The sequence below is a fragment of the Ursus arctos genome, unplaced genomic scaffold (assembly GCF_023065955.2).
Source record: "Ursus arctos isolate Adak ecotype North America unplaced genomic scaffold, UrsArc2.0 scaffold_15, whole genome shotgun sequence".
Lineage (NCBI taxonomy): Eukaryota > Metazoa > Chordata > Mammalia > Carnivora > Ursidae > Ursus > Ursus arctos.
The window spans coordinates 59,972,682-59,994,316 of NW_026622819.1; the positions used below are offsets into that span (position 1 = coordinate 59,972,682).

The 21,635-nt window shown below is 45.8% G+C and overlaps 1 long non-coding RNA gene across 20 annotated transcripts in view; it reads left to right on the forward strand.

Annotated features, from left to right (window-relative positions):
• Nucleotides 1-21,635, forward strand: part of LOC113264107 (uncharacterized) — a 248,283-nt gene that overhangs the window by 62,935 nt on the left and 163,713 nt on the right. The window lies entirely within an intron of this gene.

Sequence of the window (21,635 nt, forward strand, 5' to 3'; positions counted from 1 at the left end):
CTGTTCCACAATCGTTTACACGCCGCGGGAGCTCAGCGTCTTCACACTGGACCAACTTTCATCCCATCCCCTCCAAAAACCTCTGGAACCCACCTCGTGTATGAAATCTTTCTCTCAGGAAATTTTTTCTTTAGCTTGCCGCCAGACAGGTCTCTAAAAGAACACAGAACACCCCCTTCTGGGGGAATGATGGTGAAGAGAGGTTTAGCTGCACATCATTTCCAAGCGAGACGATGTCCTGTGCTCAGAGCCGTCTGAACAGTCTGTGATTTGGTTGGTAGGAAATGCACAAACAGCGGAAAGAATCCCCATGGTGGTTAAAAGCCAGTGAAGATAAATTTCTTTTACAATCCCATTCTTCAGTTAAAAAATAGTACATCAGGAATGAAATTCTCTCTCCATGGGAGGTCAAAGATCAGAAGGGGCTCTTGTCTGGATCCTGGCGAAGACCCACAATACAATAACAGGAGACATAATTCTGGTGTGCAGATAGTCGCTCATTAGGTTATAGGACAACTTCATTTGTGAAAGTCTTTCTGACTTGCCCAAAGGACATGACTGGACAGTGAGACTTTCTTCCCAGCACATGGATGTGTCTGACAAGGAGTAATTAATCTTGGCTTCAGTATTCTGGAGGTAAATGCCTACTTAGGAGGACTCTGTAGAGACAGTGGAGAAGAGGCATCAGTGGATTAAGCCATTAACATCCTGTTGACCCTTTTCTCATGTGTCTAACTTTCCACTTCATTGAGATATTGTATGGTCCTACCCTGTCTTAGTCCTGTGGCCTCAGTGTTTTGTGCTGGCCTCCACTGAGAGGGAAAATATTTCTGGTTGAGGATGCGAGGTCAAATAGGAGTTGAGAGACAAACCTAGTGAAATCAGCACGATCCAGCCAGTATTTCCTGGGCAGCTACTGTGTGTGTGCCTGCTAACCCTAGAAGGGCTCCAGGGGACAGCGAGGCTCTCTAGTTCCCCTCGTTGATATCTCTTTTCTTGCCATGGCACATTGCTATTTTGCAGCCTGCACATGGCATTTTCTCCTCAAGCAGACCCCTTTCTTTATTTGAAAAATCTGAATTTCACACTGGCACAAAGCAGTATCAGTGGTCAACCAAGCCGTCGTGCTCCCAGAGCCCCGTGAAATCTGCCTTTCCACCTTGAGTTTTAAAGATGCATTTGTTTTTTTCTTGGAAAATAAGGGAGAAAGCTTCTTTTCTTCTTTTCTGTGGGTAAGAGTAGGTTATGATTTTAGAATGTTGTCCTGGTCCAGCAAGTTTTGCAACGCAATGACCTCATCTGTATGAACTCATATTCTGTGGTCTTACAAAAAAAGACAGAAAATTAATTGGAGGGTTTATTTGGAACAATTGATACTACTTTATCTTGTTTGATATGCCTTTGGTTCTTAACTTGTTGACTTAAAGATGTTTGTTTCCTGATTGATTACTTGAGAACGATTCTTGGATGTGTTTCAGCACTGGTATTTTAAATTAAAAGCTACAGATTTTTAATTATAAAAAATGCAGAAAAACATAAAGGAGAAAATTAAAATAGCCTATAATATATATATATATATATCAGCACTGAATTTTTAAATACACAATTTATCTTTAAATACACACCTATCTTTATTTATGCAAGTGAGTTCATATTGTACAAACTATTTGTAATCAGTGTTTTCCGCTGACTGTATCAAGAACATTTCCATGTTGTTTCATATTTTTCTTTATCATCATTTTAATGGCTGCATAGTTATTCCATGTGTATAATGCTGTAATATATTAAACCAGTCCTTCATTGTTTGGACAGTGAGGCTATTTCCAACTTTTTGCTTTTATAAACAATGCTTCACTTGACATCCAAATACATGTATCTTTAGCTATGATGATTTTCCTTAGGGATAAATGCTTAGAAGTGGAATTTCTGTGTCAAAGTTTATGCATATTTTAACAGTTATTAATAGGTTTTGCAATATTGCTCTCCAAAAAGGTTTAACGAATTTATCCTTCAGTGAACAAGATTGAGGTTGTTTGCCTGTCTGTCCTCTTATCAACAAATATTATAAAAAAGTTTGAAACATATTTGCTAGTTTGGGAAGCAAAAATTTGATCTGATTTCCATCATGTGCCCTCAGTGGTTAGTGGTGATGAATATTTATGTTTACTGGCTACTTGTAATTTTTTCTTTTATGAATTGCTTATTTATTGTAATTATTTCCCCCTCCTATCATAGCTTTATGATAAAGGAATTTCTTTTTTTACAAATAGATAATTTTCAGTTTTATGCAGTTAAGTTTATCAGTCTTTCCCTCTGTGGTTTTTGCCTTTACCACATGCTTAGCTCATGGTGTGTGTATATATCTGCATTTTAGCCTTTATTTTAATTTTAATTTTTAATTTTTTTTTAGGGAGAGAGAAGGGGGAGGGGCAGAGGGAGAGATTGAGAGAGAGAGAGAGAGAGAGAGAGAATCCTAAGCAAGCACCCTTTCCAGTGCAGAGCCCTAAACGGGGCTGGATCCCACAATCCTGAGATTATGACCTGAGCTGAAATCAAGAGTCAGACGCCCAACTGACTGAGCCACCCAGAAGCCCCATTTTTAGCCTTTCCTTTAAACATTGTAAATGCAATGTATGCATGTTCCTTAGGAAGGTTGCAAATGGTGGATATGAGTGTAAAATAAAGGCGTTCTCTCTGCCTCCCACTCTGCAGTCCCATACTCCAGAGTAACTACTGTTTGCCGTTTGGAAGCCCTTGGTCTTCCAAACAGGTATGGTTGGTCTTTGGTCAATGGAAGGATCATTTGCACATGTTTCTGGTGTGATGGTGTGTAGAGCTGGTCGTGGTGACCCCCCCCCCCCCTTCAGTTAGCTTCCCATTCTCCCCTCTGCATTTTCTTTCTTCAGGCCCTAGGAATGGTATGTCAGCATGTGTTTACAGCTGGGGGGCCTCTCAGCAGACAGGCCCTTCGGTTCCTGCCCTGGGACCCTGAAGGTAGCTCGTCTAGAGGCTGAGCTGCAATGAGAATGGCACAGTCCTGCTGGCCCAGGCACTTTCTTCCGGACCAGGAAATTTGGTGTTAGATGCTTTTGTGCAGCACTAGGCCTTCTAGAAGGGGACACGTGCAAAGGGCCCCTCCATGGCTAGCATCAGGTGGGCTGCGTCAGGCTGTCTGGGAGCCATACCTGCCCTTGACTGCTGCTGACCACAGCCCCAGAGTCCTGTGCCTGTGCTCAAGGCTCGGTCCACCCAGCTGGTGCTTTTAGGCTGTATTACTCTAATAGATCAATCCTTGAAATGCTTTTGTCAATGTGAAGGGAACTCAATGTTCTGAAAGTCTCATAGTCATCTTTATAGAGGGTTAAAATAAAATAACATTTTTTTTTTTTTGCCACATTAAAAAGAAGCCAGCCTCCATTTTTCACACAGTGTTCCTTAGAACGCTATTACATACTTCACCGAGCCACGCAGGGGGGTAAAACGCTCTTTCCTGAATGTCTTTTCAAATAAAGAATTTGGATTGGATGAACATTGGTTCCATGCACAGAACATTTTGATGTCTGATTTTTGTGCCTGTTCTGTGGTCTTAGAAAATACTCAGGTTTTAGTCCAGGTTCAAACCTGTCTGCTATTTTTTCCCCCCTGGGTGGTGGGGGGGGAACCACTTTGGTTTGTTTTACTCTTTGATAACAAACTTAATTTGGGGGCTCAGCTCAGGGTTGAGCTAGAGTATGGGTTGTTTTGGTTATAGACTGACAGCGTGAGCTCTTGATTTGGAGTGTATTTCTTCTGTTCCAGGGGGAGAATCACTCATCTGTTAGTCAGCAGGCTTCACAGAATTCCCTGGGGATGGGGCCTCCTCTCCGGGCCAAGTGGTGAACAGGGCTCTGTGCAGAGGGGATGGGGCTGGGCAGAGCAGACATAACTGGGGGGCTGGGGGGAAGCCATCAGCAGGGCCCTTGCCCCTCCACTCACAGACCTGCGCTGCCTGGATCCCTGTCCTGGGATACTTGGCTGGGTGACCGCTGGCAAGTGACTTATTTTCTTTGAGCTTCTGTGCCTCATCTTTAAAGTGGGGATAATGAGAGAATAACCATCCTGTACCTTCAGGATAGCTGTGAGTGTCATATAGGAGCCTGCACGTAATGGGTTTAGCACAGGGCCTGGAATATGGTAATGTCTTAGCTACTCTTAGGAATTTTGGGGAGACCCAGCACATATACATGGACTGTGGTCTAAAAATATCAAGGCAGTGTAAGAACCAGTGAGTGGTTCTTGGACAGGTAAGTGTTGCAGAAATTCAGAGCAGGGAGGAATTCCCAAGGGTTCGGGAGAGAGGGGCAGGGTTCCCAGAGGTTTGAACTAGACTTTTAAAAACAATCTCAATTAGCCAACATATAGTACATCATTCGTTTTTGATGCATTGTTCATTGATTCATTAGTTGCGTATCACACCCAGCTTTTGAAGAGAATTCTGTGGAAGGTCAAGGCAGAGCAGACTTAGTGTTTTCTGCTCAGAGCCTGGGAAGAGATGTATGTCACCTCTCCACCCCCTTTGTTTTAGATGTTAGGGCCTTGACCAAAGCCAGATGACGAATGAGTGGCAGAGCTCTTGCGGGAGGCAGTTTCTTCTTTCATACTTTATCTGTTGGTATTTCTCTTAGTTACTGTGTTTTTGGGTGCAAGTGACAGAAAAAGTCCAATTCATGCTGGCTTAAGCAGAAAACCAAAAGAAAGCAACAAGAACAAAATCCTATCAACAGGGAAGGGAATGCATTGACTTCACTCTTAAACAGATCCTCCCCATGGCGGCTCCTGGCATTTGTAGGCTTAAGTGCTCCTAGCCTCACATCCAACAGAAAGGAAACATTCCTATCCCCCAAGTCTCCCATCAGGTCTCACTGGCCTGGCTGTGCTCATGGATCCACCCCCAACCAACCACTGTGGCCAAGGCTCCCCATGGAACCTTCACAATGACATGGTCTAGGAGGTTCTTGCTGGTAGGAGGGGGAGTGGCTCTGGAGAAGACAAAAGTGGCTGTGCTCAATGCTGGGACAAGGCTTACACACTTCCTGTGGTCAGGTTGTCCACAAACTTAGGAGGGGCACTGTAGAGTGGCCAAGAGTTGAGGGCTTCCTTTCTCTGGAGTTCTGAGTTACAGTTTATCTAGTGGCAGCAAAAGAAACTGGGCTCTGGCTGTCTGTGCCCCCAGGAGTAGATGAAATCGGAGTGCCCATTGTATGGGGGACCAATCCAAGATGGGTCTGGAGAGCTGCCTGGTGGAGTTCTGGGTCCGGACTGTGGTAGTTGACCTGGTGACTGCTGCACATTCCAGAGGCCATTCCAGAAGCCATTCTAGAGGCACTGCGGTAAGACAAGGAGAGCTCGAAGAGGGGAGGAATCTTGGTGCCTTGAGTCCAGGGCTCAGAAGGAGGATGAAAGCCTGAGTGCCTGAGTGGCCCGTGTCACCCCCACTGTCTTTCTTCTCAATCAGGGAGCCAAGTTAGTTTCCCTTCCTGTGTGACAGCCCCAGTGGTGGGTATTTGGGCGGGGGGCAGCTTCCTCACTGCTCTGTGGCTGCCAGGAGGAGGCGGAAGGCAGCAGCCTGTGCTTCTGCAGGCGGTCTCCTGAGCGTTGCTGGGAAGATGACCTCCAGGCACCATGACCCCTTGCTCTTCGGGGGTGTGCAGAGCGCACCTGGCCTGGCCTGTTTTGCTCTGGTGTCCTAAGTAACGTCCCTCAGAGGATCTGTGTGTGGTTGATATATGAAGTGAGTGCTCCCGAGAGAAGGCAGTTAGGGACGGGAAGCAGGACCTGAAGCCAAGCAGGAGAGTGATTTTAGACAGAATGCACGAGGGTGGCTTCAGCTCCATCCTGCAGGGGACTCGGGTGTAATCTACCTCTCAGAGTTGGTTCTGAGCAAGAGAGCTAGGCTCTCATACCCCCACGACTTTCAGGCATTGGCTTCGGGCCACCTAGAGGAATGTAAACTCCCACACACTTTTTGCAAGCTCAGGATTTTGTAAACAAAAGCACACGGGGGCTGGGTACCAGAAAGAACAAGAGGCACTGGGGTAGAGGTGTAGTCTGGATGCAGCAGAGACACTGTCTAGCCCTGCAGTTTCTTCTGTTCACAGAACGCTACCACACGTGTTCTTGCTGAGAGCCCATGAGCACCATTCCTCCCCATGGGGAAGAGTCTAGGAAACACCCAGGGCTGGATCTGCAGGGTCCCTGTGTTAACTGGGTCCAAGTACACTGAGCTAAACATAATTAGCTCATCACACTGAGCAGGACGGGATAGGTCTAGCTTCAGGCATGGCTGCATCCAGATGTCCAAATGGTACACCCGGGATTCTCACTGTCTCTTGCCTCTTTCTCTGCGCTGGCTCCATCCTCAGGCGGGTACTGTCCTCATGGTGGGAGGATGGCTGCCAGTGGCACTGGGAAGACTTAGGTCCAGTGGAAGAGAGTACTTAGCTCTTAGGCCTCTAGTAAGGGTGTTAGGATGAATTCTGATTGCGATACACGCTTGTCTCTGAACGAATCTCTAATGTTCTGCGTGGCTAGGCCCAGGCCCCTCACCCCTGGCGATGTGTGTGCGTGTGCCTTCCCAAGGAACGTCAGGGAGAGGGAGAGGAGACTAGGTTAATGAGGGGGTTCAGGCCCCAAAGCCAGGCCTGGGGGACTGTGTGGTTACCCCCCAAGGACCTCTTGCCCTCTCCTGATGCTCATGGGGACCGTCCCGGACTTCAGAGGCTGGAACCTGGGGCTCAGATCTGAGCGGCCAGAGTCTCCTGGAATGGCGTGCGGTATGCATTCATTCACTTTAGCTTTTCAATTTAATATTATAAAAGTTATATGTAGGAATATTATAACATCGAATAATATATAACTCATATAAACTTAAAATATATATATATGTTTTAAATATATAAAATATAAAAGTATTTGTCTTATCTATTATCTATTATTACATGTATTTATATTTATTTTACACACATATAAAATATAAAATGCAAGTTACTCATAATCTCAGCCCCAGAGGAAATCACTCTTAGTAGCTTTGGGGAAAATCACTTTCTAGATACCCCTCTCCCCAGCTCAGTGACCCAAATTTCTACTTCTTTCTTTTTTTTTTTTTCAAAGATTTTATTTATTTATGTGACAGGGATAGAGACAGCCAGCGAGAGAGGGAACACAGCAGGGGAGTAGGAGAGGAAGAAGCAGGCTCCCAGCGGAGGAGCCTGATGTGGGGCTCGATCCCAGAACGCGGGGATCACGCCCTGAGCCGAAGGCAGACGCTTAACCACTGTGCCACCCAGGCGCCCCCTCTACCTCTTTCTTTAATATCCGGATGAAATCACTCCAGCCCCTAACTTCTGTGACAACGAGAAATCCCATTTTACCTAAGGAGTCACTCATCGCTTCTTGCTCTGCGCCCATCCATCCCTGTGTCCCTTCATGTAATTTTTACTGAGTGCCTGTTAGAGGTCATTTGAGATGTACTGGTGATTAAAAGAGGCTAAGATCCTGCCCTCGTAGGGTTCAGGTAGTAAACGATGGACCTAACAACCAACCAATGATCTCACCTACGGAAAGACGCTAGCGCTCTGGAAAGGGGAAGGGCTGGAGCAGCGCGAGGGGCAAGGGCGGGGGCTGCAGGTGACTGGTCGCAGTGGCATCTGAGGGAGGGCCTCCCCAGGCCTGCTCCAGGGTTGGAGCAGGGACTTGAAGGAGGAGGGTGGCCATCTGGGTGAAAAGCATCCCAGGCAGAGGGAATAGCCAGTGCAAAAAAGTTGGGAAAGTGTCTGGAATGTTCTAGGAAGAGAAAGGGGGCTGGGCGGAGGGAGCCAAGTGAATGGCAGGGTCTGTGTGCAGGCAGTGGGCCAGGTGGGTAGCCGAGTGGGGTAGGGCCACACAGTGGGAGTCTGGAAGGCTGTGAGGACATTGGCCTTAATGACACAGAATAGCGAGCCAGGGGCACGTTCTGCTGGAGGAGAGAAGCCTCTGACTCGTGCACCCTCGATGGGGGCTCCATATTTCCCCTGGGCTTCCTCCTGCTGCAGTGGCCCGCAAACTGGGCAGGGCTCCCTCCTCCATTCCCCACGGGAGGACTGAGCCCAGGCTGGCTAGGGGTTTCAGAGGCTAAGTGGCTTTATCACCATTGAAATACAATATGGGCATGTGTGTGATGCGTGTGTAATGCAGAGATATGTGCATGGAAGGCTAAAAAAGGCCAGGAGGTTATACAGTGCTGGGCAGGAAGCAGGACTTGGTGCAAAGAAGGGGAGACTTCCTTGACTCACATCTGTACTGTGCCTGCCACCTTGTCAAAGGCTGTGGCTCGAGCAAGGTGCTTCTATCTGGGTTCCCGCAGCGCCTGCAGCTGCCACTTGGCCTGTCCACACCTCACTGCTTCTGCTTGTGGCTGGCTTTCTCGACCTCTCTCTCTCCTCCCCCTCCCCAGCTGCTGACTCTCTCTGTAAGTCTCCTATTCACTTTCCCCAAGATCAAGGATCTGTGTGGTTCAATTAGCCACCCTTGACCCTACTCCAGGCTATGTGGTAGATCATTAAATTGGCTCTGAATAAAATAGAAAGGTGCCAGTGTGCTATTCCAGCCCAGGGGAGAGCGTGCGCGAGATGTGGGGTTCCTGTCCTACTCTCCAGGTGGTAGCTAGGGGTCCGTGTGCATGGTAGGGAAGACAATGTGGCTCTGTTCCTTGGGGGGAAATTCTGCTTTGCTTTGCACCTGTAGCCACTGTCCAAAGAGTCTGTTGCTTCATGATTCTGGTTTGTACTTGCTTAATCACCCAGCAGGTGCTTTTGGAGCATCAAGGCCCTGTGCTGGAAGTTGGAAGCATACGGACGATTTTAATCAGAATCTTGACCCCTGGGTGACACATCCTTGGAAGCTGGGGGAAGTGTTCCTGTGTACGGGGTTGTCATCATCATCATCATCATTATAATCGCCATCACCTTCTTCATCATTTCCACTGATATTTATCCTAATTTGTCTAAGCATTCCACGTGCGTTAACTTACTTACTCCTTACAACCAATTCTAGGAAGCAGGTGCTATTATGACTCCCATTTTACAGATGAGAAAATCAAAGCACAGAGAGATTTAGTAATGTGCCCAAGGTCATACCACTAAAGAGTGCCAGAACAGGGATTTGAATGCTGGTGATTTGGATTCCAGAACCAGAGAAGTAGCTGTGGTCCTCAGTGCATTACTGTGTCATTCAATATTCTGATGAACATTGGTTTCATGAGATGTTAATAGACATTCCAGAAGAAAAAGGGGTAGTTAAATGGTTTAGGAAATGCTGGGCCAAATAAGGAAATAAACAGCTTTTTTATTGCAGGCCTTCTCAGAGCCTTTAATTTGCTAAGGTATGAATCTCTAGTGGTAGCAATTTCCAAACTTAGCATGCTTTTGGGGGTGGGAACACCTATCAACATTGCGTGTGACTGCTATTTCATTGAATGAAATTTAAGAAAGACTGCTTTGTAGCTTGTTTTTCCTTGCCATTCCTACTTGTAGTTTTCTTACTTTATCTTTCTATGACGGCTGCTAGGGTATTCTTTTACCACTCATTCTACTCATGTGACCCACCTAGTGTGGGTGGAGGATTTCATGCAGAAGATACTGTTCTGACACTTGATGCTTGATAGCATTTGTCACTGGCAGTAACGACACTGGTGTGGAGTGTAGTCAAGCCCTGAGCTGGACTGCTGGAGTGGCCCAGAAGCGCAGGAGGGCACCAGGAGGTCAGCTAATACAGGCCACGTGTGGTCTACTGAAATCCCATGTGGCAAGGCAGGGGCCACGCTTGGGGTCCCAGATAAGGTGTGGGGTCCAGGCTGTGGTTTGGCCTTAGTATCCAGGAAGGACCTGAGAAGCAGGATGTCCACGTGTCTGTAGGTCTATCCAGGCCGTGGCTTCATCCGCCAATGGGGCTCACTGTTAATCCCAGCTGGAGTGGCTTTGCCCTGCCCTGGCTTTTGGCACCTTCTCTAGGGTGGACCATAAAGGCTGGAAGATTTATGCTGATCCCTGAATGAAGCAGGAATGATGCAAGACTCAAGTTTTGCTTTCAAGTTGCACTTACAGGAATCTTCCTGGGACAGTTTCCACGCCTGGTTTTAAGATCTTCAGAGCAAAGGAGAAGGCTCATGGGGCAGGGGTTTAAGGCAAGATGTGGTCCTGAATGGCTGAGAATGAAGTTTGAATTCAGTCTGGTGGTCCAACTTCTTGTAATCCAGCTCTGAGAAAGAAAGAATAAAGGATAGCAAGTGAATTTTCAAGAAGAGGGATATGAGACCTGAAATTATTTTTCTTGCTTGCTTGCTTTCTTTCAAATTTGTATTTAAATTCTAGTTTGTTAACATATAGTGTAATATTGGTTTCAGGAGTAGAATTTAGTGATTCATCACTTACATGTAACACCCAGTGCTCATCATAAGTGAGAACTGAAATTCTTTAGAGAAAGAGCAGGCAGGACTGTGTGAGAGTTGGAGTGTAGGAACTGGAGGCCTCTATGGGAAGCAGTCAGGTGCAGTCATCATTGAGGCTGAGATGGCCAGTGTCACAGATGACACTTCCCATGTCCCTCTTCCCTTTCACGAAGGATTGCTGCCTAGCAAGTCCCAGCCTCCCTTGCAGCTAGGTGAGGTCATCTGACTAAATTCTGCCCTCTGAAGTATAAGGAGTATTGTGTAGTAATTCAGAAAATGACCATAAATGGGAGGGGAGACCCTTCATCTCCTCTTTGTTCTTCTGGCTGCTTGGAATGCAGACACGATGCCTGGACTTGAGCAGCCATCTTGGATTGTGAGGTGACATGCCAAGGATGATGAAATACAAAGACAGAAGGTGACAGTGTGGAGCCACCACACCAACTGTAGGCTGTCTATCTCCAGACTATTTGTATGTAAAAGAGAAATATATTTCTGCCTTTTTTAAAGCCACTGTTTTTTGCAGGGGGTTGACGGGGATAGTTCTATATATCAATGAAACAGAGACAGCCATAACTGTACCTTCCTGTCCTCGATGGGTGGTGGCCTGCTAGAGATCGGAGGTCAGAGTAGAAACCCTGAAGGCCTGGGGTGGTGATAGGTTCTCCTGACTGGCTCGGGCTGCTGCTGTCCACAGCCTCAGGGCACTCCTCCTTTTTGGCCAAAGCACTGAAAGAGATGGACATGGGAAGGGGCAGGGGAGAGGGCTGGGAGCTATGAACAGTCCTCGTGAGACCGAGCTGCCAAATGTCTTGTTCTGAAAAGGGAACAGGTTTCACGTGGACAAGATGGAAGGACTGCTTGTTCCCTCTGGAAAGTTCTATTAAAATGACCAACCCAGACACACTTTAATATTAATGGGAAATTCCTCCCGTTGTTTATGAAATCATCTTAGAGTTGATTTTAAAAAGAGAGGAGAGAGAGAAAAAGCCGTTTGTTAGCTAAACGAAGCCCAGACAATTATTTATAGACGCATCGGAGTGGCTTGTTTTAACATGGAGCAACTGTCTGAAAAGACTCCACTTTGACACCGGTAAGCACCCCTGGCACTAAGAATAAATTTATGAATGTCTTTTATGAGAGTCAACACACTAGACAAATAGCCCCACAGACCGCCCTTCACATCGAGAACCAGAACAAAGACAGTCGTATTCGCCATTTGCTGGGGGCAGGCACGGCGCCCAGCAGCGCAGCCCTCCCGGGGCCGCCGGATGTTCCCCTCCAGCTAATGTGATTCCTCCGGGCACTGCCACGGTGGCAGGCAGACGCCTGGTTTATTTCCATTGCTCCACTTCTCCGATTTGTTTGGGTAGCTAAATATCTCTTTCCCAGGAGAACATCTGCTCTTTTAAAAACGGAAAAAAAGCAGGAAGACCTCCAAACCGTTAGGCTGGAACTCACCCTCTGGTGAGACAGACCAGAACCTCATCTCATGTGGCTTCTGGGGTCCGTGCCACATCGCAAGAGAGGGTGCGTGCTACCCGAGCGTCTGTAGGGCTCCTGGAACTGCACTCGGTTGCACGGAACTTCCAGGCAGCTCACGTTCTGTGCTGGGATGCGTTAGGCTTATTCCTTGCTTTGACCAGGTGCGGGTCATTTTTCCTGCTGTCTCCTTTATGGATGACTTCATACCGTCAGTAACACCATGGTTGGTTGGAAATGAACCCACAACAATTCAGGGGTGCAGAAAAATATGGTGGGAAACCCTCACACTTGTCAGTTAAAGGTAACTTAAATGCTTCTGAGTGAAAACAGTCTCTTGGAGGGAAAATAGTCTTTCAGAGCTTTTTTCTCTCGTCCCCTCCTACCCTTTCCTGGGGCGCTCCAGGGGCTAGGGGATGCTCCCAGAGCCCTGGGGCAGCGTGGGGGACTTGCTGCTGCAGCCGGCCCGTGGGCCCTGCTGTGGTGTGGCTGATCTGGCCTGGTCCCTGGTGCCCTGACTGGGTCATGCCGAGGGAGCTGGGACTGCTCACCCTTCCTGGCCAGTCTGTGGGTCACGCCAGCACCCACTAGTGAATTCTCTGATCTCTCCATTTCCTTCAGTGGTGAGGTGTCAGTGTTTGGATGCACCCTGGTCCCCCCACCTTGCGGGCCAGTGTGGGTTCACTGGTACTCATTCCTAGGAGCACCTAACATGCCAGGTGACGTTTCTGTTTTGCTTGGTTTCTCCTGTGGCCTCTCTCCTTGGATTGCAGGTGGCAGCCTTCTCCCTGTGTCTTCACAGGGTCGTCTCTCTGTTTACTGATACCTGTGCTGACTCTTCCTCTTCTTATAAGGACACCAGTCAGATTGGATTAGGGCCTTATTCTAATAGCCTCATATTTTTAAAGAAGATTTTATGATTTATTTATTTAGAGAGCGCAAGTGGGGGGAGGAGCAGAGGGGGAGGGGAAGGGAGAGGGAGGGGAAAGATGCTCAAGCGGACTCCATGCTGAGACTCCATGCTGGATCCCACGACCCTGACATTATGCACGACCTGAGCTGAAACCAAGAGTCAACGCTTAGCTGACTGAGCCACCCAGATGCCCCTCTAATAGCCTCATTTTAATGCAGTAACCACTTTAAAAACCTTATCTCCAAATATAATTACATTTGAGATACATTTTGAGACTTAAACCTATGACTTTGAAGGGACATGAACACAGCCCAGAGCAGTTCCCTTCCCCTCCATGTATCCGGGCTTTCTGGGCTTTCTCTTCTCTTGCTGGGCCCTCCCTGGCCGAGGCCCAGGCAGGGGTGGGGCTGCAGGGTCTTTCAGAGGCCAGGCACCATCCGGCCTCATCTGCATCTGTCTCTGGTCCTCCAGACCAGAAGGGCTTTTCCTCCTTCCTGCTGGACAGGAAACCTGGAGAGCTCCCCTCCTGTCAAATCCCGACTTTTCTCTAAATATAGCTAATATGTTCAGACCACCATGTGTCCTTTGCAGGGGAAGCAGTTTGGAATGTAGAGATTCCCTTTCTCAACAAAGCCTGACTTTCAGAATGGTTTTCTTGCTGTTGCCATTACAAATCTTGTTGGAAATTCACAGCTCAGCAACTGCGTGGCCCTCTGAAGCAGTGAGTGGGGAGGGAGCTGCAGGACAACTTGATTTATAGGGAATGCAAAATAAATCAGTAGGATATTGTCAGAATTACAGTTTCTGCTTCATATGTCATGTGACTCAATTTATTATTATTTTTAGTTCAGATTTTAAGTTTATTTTCTCTTTTTTTTAATAATATTTTTTAAATTTTATTATGTTAGTCACCATACAGTACATCCCTGGTTTTTGATGTAAAGTTCGATGATTCATTAGTTGCGTATAACACCGAGTGCACCATGCAATACGTGCCCTCCTTACTACCCATCACCAGTCTATCCCATTCCCCCACCCCCTCCCCTCTGAGGCCCTCAGTTTGTTTCTCAGAGTCCATAGTCTCTCATGCTTCATTCCCCCTTCTGATTACCCCCCCCTTTCTTTATCCCTTTCTTCTCCTACCGATCTTCCTAGTTCTTATGTTCCATAGATGAGAGAAACCATATGATAATTGTCTTTCTCTGCTTGACTTATTTCACTTAGCATTATCTCCTCCTAGTTTATTTTCTCTTATTGTGGAAAAACAATACATGTTCATTTTAGGAAATTTGTTAAATAAGTTCAAAGAAAAAAAATCATGCTTAGGCTTAACATACAAAAGACACTGTTATCATTTTGACCTATTTCCTTCCAATTTTTCTCCTCTGGATAAATTTTACTTTATTTTTAATTTATTTTTATTTATTTCTTTTTAAGGATATATTTATTTTTTAGAAAGATTTCGTTATCATTTTGACCTATTTCCTTCCAATTTTTCTCCTCTGGATGAATTTTACTTTATTTTTAATTTATTTTTATTTATTTCTTTTTAAAGATATATATATATATTTTAAAAGATTTCACTTATTAGAGAGAGAGAGAGCAAGTGGGAGGGGCAGAGGGAGAGAGAAAATCTCAAGCAGACTCTGGGCTGAGCACAGAGCCTGACGTGGAGCTTGATCTCATGGCCCCGAGATCATGTCCTGAGCTGAAATCAAGAGTCGGACGCTTAACTGACTGAGCCACTCAGGTGCCCCTTGGCTTTAATTTTAATTTACTTTGTATTTTAAAAACTGGCAATACTTTCAAATGGTTAGAAAATAAAAACAATATACGAAAGTATACAGTGAGAAGCCCTGCGTACACTCTAATTTCCCCCCTTTCTTACGCAAAAGTTCTTAGTGTTCCAGAGTGTTCTGTACCTGGAGAACTTCCCACATCAGCATTTCTGTCATCACTTCCTGCAGCCCGGACACCCAGCACTCTTCCTCCCAAGCTGTGACACTTTGGGCAAACACCTTCATCTGCGTGGGTCGAGCTTCGGCAGTGATGTAGGTCTTTGAATTTTGGGAAGCTAATGCTACTTGTCCCCTTTTCCCGCCTTCTAGTAACAAACCTTGCCAGCTGCTGTCCCACTGTAGCCCCGGTCACAAGTGCAAGTCTGGGCAATCCGATCATTGCTCTGCTGGCAGTCATTGGTTCTGGGATGGTCATGTGACTCTTGGTCCTGGTGGGAACGCCTGTCTCTTGCCTCCCTGGGCTTGCTGTGTTGGTGTGCTATGAACTTGGGGCTGCGCGTAGCCATTTTCCCCATTGTGTGGAGGGCCCATCACTGGTAGGACAGACGTGGCCAACATTCAGAGAGAAGCAGAGGAGAGATGTAAAATGCCCTGACGACTCCTTGGAGTCCTGGATTCAAGGCTGCTGTAGTATCCACCCCTCTTTCCGAGTTGTGAGGGTTTCAGCTGCACTTTTGTCACGTCTGGGAGAGTCCTAGCTTGTACGAAGTTCATTGAAGCCATTCAGGGACACAGGGGTGTTCACTGAGAGGGGAGGGTTAAGGGCATAGGCTCTGGAGTCAGACTGGCTGGGTCCACATCCTGCCTCCACGACTCAGTATGTGGCCTTGGGCAAACTGTGTAACCTTGCCACATCTGTTTTCACACTTGCAGGGTGACGTGATTGGATGAGCTGATGTATGTCAAGTGTGCAGCCCTGGGTCATGGTAAACCAGTAATGTTATTGTTGTAGCCACCTGTTCGCATTTCCCAGATGCCCTTGCATGCTCACCAGCCCCACGTGCATCCTGCCCGATCTCACCCTTCCTTCTCGCCAGCCCAGCGGTGAACGTTCACTTGACTTGTACCAGGCAGGCAGCATCATGACAGTAGGAAGTGATGGCTGAGATTTTTCAGTCAGTGGACTTCCAAGGCTGGGCAAACAGACAAAGACCAGTTTCAAATGAAAAGCCCTAAAATAGAGCAAAATTTTAAGGATGGACTGAGAATGTACAGCCCCAGTATTCACACACAGGAGACCATCTTTCCTCCTTCGGGAGTTCTCTTCCTTCAGGAAGGGCCTCTTATCGGATGATTTTCCCAATACCAATCTGTTTACTTATTTATTTTGAAAAATCTCCCTATATTAGTTCGCGAGGGTTGCCATTCAAAGTGCCACAGACTGGGTGATTTAAACAACAGACATGTATGTCCTCACAGTTCTGAAGGCTCGAAGTCTCTTTCCTTGGCTTGTAGATGGCTGCCTTCTCCCTGTGTCCTCACATGGGCTTCCCTCTGTGCACGTGTCCATGTCCTAATCTCTTGTGAGGACACGGGTCATATCGGACGAGGGCCCACCCTACTAACTTCATTTTAACTTAATTACTTTTTAAAGGCCCTGTCTCCAGATACAGTCCTCTTCTGAGGTACTGGGGGTTAGGACTTCCACATACAGATTGGGGGGACATGGAGTTCAGCTCATAACACTCCCCGAAAGGGGCTCTTCACTGCTGCCCCACTTCTCAGATGTCTCTCCTGCTTGGCACCCCAGTTCCCTGTTCCCGAACCCCAGACAGAGACCACAGCATGGTATTTTGGTAGAGGCAGCAAAGGGGCTTTCATCGGTGTCTTGGACTCCTGAAGAGTGAGCACTGTGAAAAGCCCTCCTGAAGCCGGTGGGCGTGGAGAAGAGGTGTGGGCAGGAGTATTTTGGGACTGTTTGTCCTTCACATGTATTAAAGGCTGGCTTAGTTTAAAATGGAGTCTTTCCTATTTTTTTTTTTTTAAATTGTAGTTTTGAAAGAGGGTGGGTGATTAGTGTGTGTGCACAGGAGTCTGTCTTGGGGTAAAAAATAAGCCAGTGGACAGTGTCCATAACTGGGTGTAGACGATCTCAGGGTGCTGAATAAAAGATTCTTGCCCTTCTGTTTTCTAATTTCTTCCGAATATTTTTAGTTGATCTGTCATTTTTAGCTTAGAATCATAGGAGGGATGGTTTCATTTAGTTTTGTCACCAGGAGAGCTAAGATAGTTGTCATCGTGACACAGTGCGGATAAGGGACCAAGAGCACCCTTTTGTTTGGACTGCTAGGAGCTGAACGTGCAGCCTGGAGAACATGACTGAGTCGGGCCGGCACCTGCAGGCTCGTGTGTGAACTTCCCCAACTTCTCCCTCCGCTCCGCCTTCCTTTTCCATACCCATAACTTCAGTCTCTTTTTTGTTAGATTAGATATATTTGTATCAGCTGTCTTCAGATCCATTTGTCTGTCCATCTCTCCATTATATAAAAATTAATATGTATATAAAAATGTATATAGATATATACAAATATATATAAATGTATATAAGTATTTGGGAATATTTTCCTGTATCTCGATATGATGTTGGAAGCAATCCAGCTTTAACCTTATAATTGGAGGTGGAGCCTCATAGATATTGTATCCAACCGTGTTTAGTAGTATCTTTCAGATTGAGATTAAGAATAAAAATCCAAGTGCTTTCGTTGGCTCTGAAACATACTCTTTGTGTAGATATCTCTGACCATACACATCTGCAAATATACGTATATACGAACATAAATATATTGCACGATATATTTAGGATTCTGTCACATGGCATGATTAGGATTTGTGAGATGTTTTGGTTAGTGGCATGGTCTGGTTAAGAGTGAAATTTTTTTATGCCATGTAAAAACTATCAATTGAAACAAGAATGCAATAAAACATCTAACTCTGAAGTTAGACTGCAGAATTGGACCTTTCTCTGTCATTCAGAGGGACTTCACTCTTGGAATGATGCATGTAGCTGTGTCAATGGACTGGAGATAAACTATGTAATTCTGGACCTTTCTGTTAAGTTAGAGGAATATATACCAGAAATTGCAAATGTGTGGTTTTGGGCTGTGTTTTATACTGATGGTACAGTGTTTGAATTTTTTTCTACAGTGTTTGAAATTTAAAAAAAAATGTTTTCTTATGTTATGTTAGCCACCATACAGTACATCATTAGTTTTTGATGTAGTGTTCCATGATTCATTGTTTGCGTATAACACCCAGTGCTCCATGCAATACGTGCCCTCTTTTTTAAAAATTAAAAAAAAAAATTTATTTGACAGAGAGAGAGAGAGAGCCAGCGAGAGAAGGAACACAAGTAGAGGGAGTGGGAGAGGAAGAAGCAGGCTCCCAGTGGAGCAGGGAGCCTGATGTGGGGCTCGATCCCAGGACCCTGGGATCACTCATGCCCTGAGCTGAAGGCAGATGCTTAACAACTGAGCCACCCAGGCACCCCAATATGTGCCCTCCTTAATACCCATCACCGGGCTAGTCCCCACACCCCTACCCTCTGAAACCCTCAGTTTGTTTCCCAGAGTCCATAGTCTCTTGTGGTTCATTCCCCCTTCTGTTTACCCCCCCTTCATTCTTCCCTTCCTTCTACCGATCTCCCTGCTATTCCTTGTGTTCCACAAATGAGTGAAACCATATGATAATTGTCTTTCTCTGCTTGACTTATTTCACTTAGCATTATCTCCTCTAGTCCCATCCATGTTGCTGCAAATGTTGGGTAATCGTTCTTTCTGATGGCTGAGTAATATTCCATTGTATATATGGACCACATCTCCTTAATCCAGTCATCTGTTGAAGGGCATCTCGGCTCCTTCCACAGTTTAGCTATTGTGGACAATGCTAGTGTTTGAAATTTTTTAAATGAGATGCCAACATTTAAAAATCGAGAACTCACATAATCTAGATTTGAAGCTAATCTTGAGTGATCAGTGGTCCTAGACTCCAGAGGCCCGATCTCCCTGGTCCCCCGTTGTGTTTGAGATCACAACACCTGAACATGTCTTCCTAGTTCATTGTAAGTTCTTAATAAGCAATGATTAAATTCTTAAAATAATCTGTGTTTTACATCTATTTATTTATTTTTCAAAAGAGTGTCAAATCCATTGTCTCCTGGTTGCAGCCCTGTGGGACCGGCAGAGCAATAGCATTGCACCCATTTCCCAGATGGAGAAGTTAGGATTCCAGGACAGGAGATAGCACTGTCCATATTTGATGGTCCCTAATGCTCTTCGGGAAGCAGTTTGGAGTTTTGTCATTCATGAATTTATAAAACCTCTTTTGGACTCTTAACTCCAGGAAACAATCTGAGGGTTGCTGGAAGGGTGGCGGGTGGGGGGATGGGATATCTGGGTGATGGGCATTAAAGAGGGCAGTTGATGTAATGAGCACTGGGTGTTATATGCAACCGATGAATCACTGAATTCTACCCCTGAAACTAATAATACACTACATGTTAATTCATTTTTCTGATTATATAAACAATACATTCTCAAAGTAAAAAAGCTTAATGAATGTGGAAGTAAATAAAAGGAAAGTAAAAATTACCCAAAATGTCTTCACACAGAGATAATCACTGTTAGTTTGGTAAACTTACTTCAGAACCTTCCCGAACATATCTGCAGATGTTTGTAGATATGTAAATTTACCTAAATGAGATAATATTAATGCTGGATTTTATAACCTACTTTTTATTTCAGTCAGAAATACATCACAGACAGCTTTCTTTATCTGTACAATGAGATATATGTATCATTTTTTAAAAATTTTATTTATTTGAGAGAGAGCGAGAGAGAGCACGCATGAGCAGGGGGAGGGACAGAGGGAGAGGGAGAAGCGGACTCCCTGTTGAGCAGGGAGCCCAATGCAGGGCTCAATCCCAGCACCCCAGGATCATGACCTGAGCCGAAGGCAGACACTTAACCAACTGAGCCACCCAGGTGCCCCCCTGCATGTATCATTTTTAAAGCACCCCAGCATTTTATGTTAGGCACGTACCGAGATATTTTTGCCGAGCCATCTTTAATCAGTCCTCCCTGGTCAGCCATGTAGGATGCTTCCATTTTTCCATTATTTATAAACAAGGCTGTAACGAACATCCTTGTATATGTATCTTTGTCCACCTGTTCAGTGAACCCATAAGGGGTAAATTACTAGTTTGAAACTGTGTACCTGTGCACATTTGAACTGTTGACAACTCTGGACAGAATGGTCTTCAAATCCATGTGAGCTCTTAGATTCGAGGAACAAGTTAATATTGCTGGTGTTCGAATTTCTCCAAGTACAGGTTTGTGACCAAGGGCATTAAAAAATTTAACAAAGCTTTATTGACTATCTTTTACATATACTAAGCAATATATAAAGGCAAATAGAACACGGTTCTGGTCTTTCTTGAGCTTGACCCCTAGTGCAGAAGCACACGCCCACACACACACTCTCACACACACACAATTAACTATAATACAATATGGTAAGTGCTGAACTTCCAGGAAAATGAGTCAGAAGGCAAAATGGGTAATTATGCCTGGGAAAGTCTGAAGTGATAACATTCCTGCTAAGCCTTGAAGGATGAATAGCGTGGTTACAGCAAGCAGAGATGACCAAAGGCATCTCAGATGGAAAGAAACACGGGACAGCCTGATGGTTCAGAGGTCTGGGGAGATGCGTTGATATCCTGGTAGGGCTCGATCTTGGCAGTGAGATGTGAAGAGCCTTCCCTGGGGAGTGGGTTTGTAAAGACCCCTGGGTCTCATCTTTCTCATTCATGTAGGTAATAATATTGCCTTTTTCACAGGGTTGGAGGATTTAAAAAGGGAGTGGGCATAAGGTGCTTAACATGGTGTCTGGCACATACTAACTGCTCAGTAAATGTGGTCCCTTTGATTGTTATTATCTGTTCCCTTCACAGTTTATCTGAACTCTCCTTGCAGCCGCTAGCTTTGTGAGCGGAAGTCCAGTCATCTCCCAGGGCAGAGCTCCTGTCCCCACTCCTCCAGGGGATCTCTCTGGACCTCCTCCAGCTCCATGGTGACCGTCCCTGAGACCTCCAGGTTCAGATGTGGGGGAAGAGAGCAGAGAGGCTCACCGTATTTGGTTTCAATATCTTAACTCTGAAAAGTTTGTTTCTGTGCTGGAGACTCTTGGACATCAAAGTGGACTTCTGATTTGGAAATGTGGAAAATCCATATAATTCAAATATTTTCCATGACGTGCTATAAATTTTTAGGGCCAGACAATAGTGTTGTCTCAGGGTGATGAAATGGAAAAACCCGCTGTTTCTTTTGCGTGGGAGACTTTGTTTTGCCACAAGCCACAGCTGTGCAATTTCAGACAATGCCTTCATCTCCCCAGGCTTTAGCTTCCTCATGCTGTTGACGACGGTGATGATGGTGGTGATGGTGCTGAGGATGAAGAGGAGGAAGAAACAGAAGCAGCGTACCCACCATAGCGACAGAGGCACGTGCCAGGCTCTCAACATAGGTTATTTAATCGTATTTAATACTTGCCACAGCCCTAAGGCGTTGGGACTATTATCCCCATTTTTCTAATGAGGAAACTATGTCCCAAAGGCAATAACTCAAGTTGTTTAAGACCATGTAACTAGTAAATGTCCAAGTCAAGTTCAAATTCAGGGCAATTAGCAGCACCACTGTCTCTCAGTGTTTTTTTTTGTGTGTTGGGGGGAAGATAAAGAGATTTGGTGAGATGACGTCAAAGGGTGCTTTAAAATCTACAATCCACAGTCTATGGAAATGTGCCCACCACCGTCCAAAGGTCGTTGGTGTTATTGAATACAGTGCGGGATCTCTGTCACAAACCTGTTGTTCTAGCCCCCTGGCGGAGCAGGGTAGGACAGCACGCACGGAGGAGGGAAAGTTGGTGTCATAGGCACCTGTATTCACTCTGTCTCAGAGTAGGAACGGTAGAGGGGACGGTTCCT